Consider the following 5,137-nt stretch of genomic DNA (forward strand, 5'->3'; position numbering starts at 1 on the left):
CCCCCCCCCCCCCCCCCCCCCCCGCTGTCAGACCTGCCTCTGGCCTCTTTACACTGAAGAGTAAATAACCACCATCCCATGAATCTGTTCATTAATTTACATTACATATCGTAATGTGAGTTGGCATCTCGGTTCTCAGTGAGATTCATATCGTGCATTTTATTCCAGTCACTGGCTGAAATGAACGACTCGTGAACTTTGATTAAAAGTTGTTTTGCGGCTAAAAGTTTGATGAAATGAAACAATTAACCCTTGCGTTGTCCTCCCGGGTCAAAAAGATTAACGGTTTGTTTTTTTACCCTTTTTTCAACATGAGAAATGGATTATTTTCACTTTACTACCATGAGTTTTACACTACTTTTTAGAATCCTTGGCCAATTACCCTCATTTGTATGGAATTATACCTAATATTTGAGTTAATAAAGCAGAAATTATGATTATGTTGATTAGAAGTTAAGATCAGAGTAACGCATGTTGAGTGGATGAGTTTGGTCAGGATACATATTTGAAACCATTTCAATTTTCACGAAATTCAATGAAAGTGATCAATTGTATTGGCCCAGAGCGTTGCATGGAATCCTGCCTTTTTTGTGGTAATTTGGTTTAAAAAGAATGCCATATTTCTGATAGACATTTTTAAACTTGACCTGAGGACAACAGGAGGGTTAAAAGAGTGCATTTTAAAAACTGATGAGTAGCGCTGGGAGATATACTGATTGAAAATGTTTTTGCACGACGTAAGCATCATTAAAAGTTGAGTCTCACATCGCCAAACCTTCCTCCACTCTGGCTCGTCCACACAGAATTCAGGGATTAGAGAAAATCTAAATCGATAACTGAAATCGGCCCCAAGTTTTATAAACAAATAACCAAAAAGGAGATAAAAATTGGCAAAAAAAGAAAATTAAAAGATCCAATGGCAAGCTTCCTGTTTTAATGATACGAGTGAGCAGAAAGCTCTAAAGCTTGATAACTACTTTTATTCTAATGGGGTTAATTACTAGACTGACTTCCGAAATCAAGCTTACAGCCTTGGTTTGTATTAGTGATGTTTCCAGTGATGAAGTGGGTGTCATTGCCCTTTATCGTGCTCTCATCCTGTCTGCTGTCAGTGGTGTTTCAAGGAGAATCATTCACGTCTTATTCCCGATGATAGAGCGGCATGACAGTCGGCGTCTGTAACCCCGAACCCTGACTGACAGATAAACGCTTTTATAACCTCCACCCCCCTCCGCACCTCCACGGGCGGGTGGTGATTGAGCGGGCCGGCTGCAGAGGTCGGAGGTCAGGCGCTGGAGGAATTAAAGTCCATCAGCTCCAACGGTCTGAAACCAGACATCAGAGTCCAACTCCCAATGGAGACAAATCTATTAGAGAGAGAGAGAGAGAGAGAGAGAGAGAGAGAGAGAGAGAGAGAGAGAGAGAGAGAGAGAGAGAGAGAGAGAGAGAGGGAGGGATGGAAGAAGAGGAGGAGATAGTTCTACTCTCCGTCACCATGGAAGCAGAGAAAGACCATAATCAAAACAATTTAATCAGTTCTGAATAAATGTATTGCATTGAAATATTGTTCTTAATTTATGTGGTTTGGTTTCTAGGTAAGGTCGTTTCATAAAAAAAGCAAATAAAAAGCAAACAAAAAAATGATTCGGAAATGTTCCTACTTTGCTTATTTTTAGGTCAAAAAAAATTAAAGTCAAATAAATAAAATTGTTGAATTAAACCAATAGATATCTGCCCAGCAATCAAAATGCACTTTGAATACCAAACTTCCCAAAACAGCCAAACTACACAGTTTGACTGCAGGACTTTACTTGTTACCCCTAAAGAATACTCTAAGTTACTTAGCAGTAGTAGTTTACCTGATTAGGACAATGCACATTAATCAACTTTTGTGTAAATGCACCGGTGTTAGCCAGTCAGCTGATTTTCAACTGCATTCCTAGTTACCCAGCATGCACGTCTTTATGGTGGGAAGAAACCGGAGCACCCGGAGGAAACCGACGCAAACACGGGAGAACATGCAAACTCCACACAGAGAGGCACTGAACGACCTGGAGTTGAACTCAGAACCTTTTTGCTGTGATATCAGAAGTAACCACTGAGCCACCGTGCTGCCAGGTGGTGGATCTGAGTTCTTCCACCACTGTTGGCTTGTTATCATGAACCCGCCCCACCCCCCGTCTTTCACCTAAACACACCCGAGTTAATTGAGCCTGTTTATCACCTGCTCCGCGACACCAGCCAGAGGCAACCAATCCATCGATGGTCCCAACGATCTGGAAACAACCAAAGGTCCCAAACGATCCAGAAAACAACCAAAGGTCCCAAACGATCCAGAAATAACCAAAGGTCCCAAACAATCCAGAAAACAACCAATGGTCCCAAACGATCTAGAAACAACTAAAAGTCCCAAACGATCCAGAAATAACCAAAGGTCCCAAACGATCCAGAAAACAACCAATGGTCCCAAACGATCCAGAAATAACCAAAGGTCCCAAACGATCCAGAAACCACCAAAGGTCCCAAACAATCCAGAAACAACCAAAAGTCCCAAACGATCCAGAAATAACCTAAAGTCCCAAACGATCCAGAAATAACCAAAAGTCCCAAACGATCCAGAAAACAACCAATGGTCCCAAACAATCCAGAAATAACCAATGGTCCCAAACGATCTAGAAAACAACCAAAAGTCCCAAACGATCCAGAAAACAACCAAAAGTCCCAAACGATCCAGAAAACAACCAAAAGTCCCAAACGATTCAGAAAACAACCAAAGGTCCCAAACGATCCAGAAACAACCAATGGTCCCAAACGATCCAGAAAACAACCAAAAGTCCCAAACGATCCAGAAAACAACCAATGGTCCCAAACCATCCAGAAACAACAGATGGTCCCATCGATCCAGAAACAACCAAAGGTCCCAAATGATCTAGATACAACCAAAGGTCCCAAACGATCTAGATACAACCAATGTTCCCAAAACAACCAATGGTCCCACAAAATCGAGAAACAACCAATGTCCCCAAACGATCTAGAAACAACCAATGGTCCCAAAAAACTAAACAAAAACAAATGTTCTATAAACAACCAAAGACATCCACCGTTGTGACACACAAACCCCTGAGTTAAACCTGAAGTTCCCTCGGTGTCCCCAAGTCTTTCTTTGTAGTCCAGACCTCTGGTCTTTCATTAACTTCTCCCATCAGATTTAAATTCTCCTCCATGTTTTCTCCCCCGCTGCCTAATAACACGCCACAGTTATAAATCTATGAATCAGAGGCGTATGAATTAATATCAACCAGGCTTGTCTGAAACAGTTTGTGGTGTAATTCATCTTCTGAGCTCATGATCGGGTTATGTAAGCAAATATGGGAGCAATCCATAACCGGAGACCTTGTTAGTCGCCCCCAAGGTCGCCGCTAATTGGTGGTTGGACCGAGCGAGTCAGCGAGTGCAGTCTGACGCCGGGCGTCGATAAAACGATTTCCTGGTCCTAAACACTGAGTTCCCGGGTCAAAGGTTAAAACAAATTTGAATTCTTTGTTTTCTTGCCAAGCAATTTTAATTTCAGTTGCATTTGTTTTTATTTTTCACCACTTAGTGTAAGAACGGTTTTATTGAAGCGTTACACTAGAAGAATGGAACTTAACATCAGAATTAATTTAAAATAGAGTATTTGTGCCATATTTTGAAATGTAGCTCAGTGTAAATTCCTTAAGGAAGACGTAACTATTAATTGATGCACTCTTAAATCAATTAAGCTTTTATCTAATAAATATATATTTTATCATGCGTGTATGTAACTGTCGCATATCTGCAACTAGTCTCTCCTGATCGAAGTGGATCTCAGCGTAAATCCTTTCAGGGAGTCCTCACATTAAGACAATCACAAAGTCAGCCTATTATCAGCTTAATAATATATCAAGGGTTAAGGGACTCATGTGTCAACAGGATTTGGAAAAACAGGTCCATGCTTTTGTATTCAGTAGACTTGACTACTGTAACGGGGTCTCTACAGGTCTCCCTAAAAATCAATCAGACAGCTGCGGCTGATTCAGAACGCTGCTGCTCGAGTCCTCCCTAAGACCAAGAGACTGGATCACATCACTCCAGTTCTGAAGTCTTTACACTGGCTTCCTGTACCTCAAAGAATTGATTTCAAAGTACTCTTGCTAGTTTATAAATCACTCAATGGTTTAGGACCCAGATATCAGTCTGATCTGCTACTACACTACGACCCCCCCCCAGACCTCTCAGGTCATCTGGGACAGGTCTACTACTGCACTACGACCCCCCCCAGACCTCTCAGGTCATCTGGGACAGGTCTACTACTACACTATGACCCCCCCCAGACCTCTCAGGTCATCTGGGACAGGTCTACTACTGCACTATGACCCCCCCCAGACCTCTCAGGTCATTTGGGACAGGTCTGCTACTACACTATGACCCCCCGTGACCTCTCAGGTCATCTGGGACAGGTCTGCTACTACACTATGACCCCCCGTGACCTCTCAGGTCATCTGGGACAGGTCTGCTACTACACAATGACCCCCCCAGACCTCTCAGGTCATCTGGGACAGGTCTACCTTCTGTCCCCAGAGTCAGAACTAAACAGGGTGAAGCAGCGTTCAGTTTCTATGCTCCTCACATCTGGAACAAACTCCCAGAAACCTGCAGATCTGCTGCTACTCTCGGTTCTTTTAAATCACGGCTGAAGACCTTTTTTGATGTTGCCTTTCTTTAAATAATCATTTCTTTAATGCTTAATTTTGCGATGGAGTCTCATCACCAAAGTCTGTGTACATTTTATTTGATCTGTACAATAAATCTTATTTGCATTTAAGCAAACATGTCTCTCCTGATTGAAATGCACACACACACACACACACACACACACACACACACACACACACACACAACATATTAAACACAAAATTATAAAGGTTTGTTCCCCTGAAGACTTTTTTTTCTCAGAACGTTCGCCATTTCCAGTCCGAGAAGCTGTTTGTTCACCTTTTCTTCTCAGAAGAGCTCTGCGTCGCCTCTTCAGAGATAAATGACCTGCTTCTTGCATAGTTGTCAGATTAATCTATCATATAATCAAGAATGTAATAAAACTAAAGGGAGACTTGGCATA

General features: G+C 42.1%; 1 long non-coding RNA gene across 1 annotated transcript in view; it reads left to right on the plus strand.

Annotated features, from left to right (window-relative positions):
* Positions 1 to 1,846: 1,846 nt before the first annotated feature.
* LOC117949788 overlaps positions 1,847 to 5,137 on the plus strand; it is a 4,646-nt gene continuing 1,355 nt past the window's right edge. Inside the window, exon 1 of the long non-coding RNA XR_004657736.1 lies at positions 1,847 to 1,967. This is a non-coding gene — a long non-coding RNA (uncharacterized LOC117949788). The remainder of the gene's footprint in view (positions 1,968 to 5,137) is intronic.

This window comes from Etheostoma cragini, chromosome 8 (genome assembly GCF_013103735.1).
Source record: "Etheostoma cragini isolate CJK2018 chromosome 8, CSU_Ecrag_1.0, whole genome shotgun sequence".
Taxonomy (NCBI): domain Eukaryota; kingdom Metazoa; phylum Chordata; class Actinopteri; order Perciformes; family Percidae; genus Etheostoma; species Etheostoma cragini.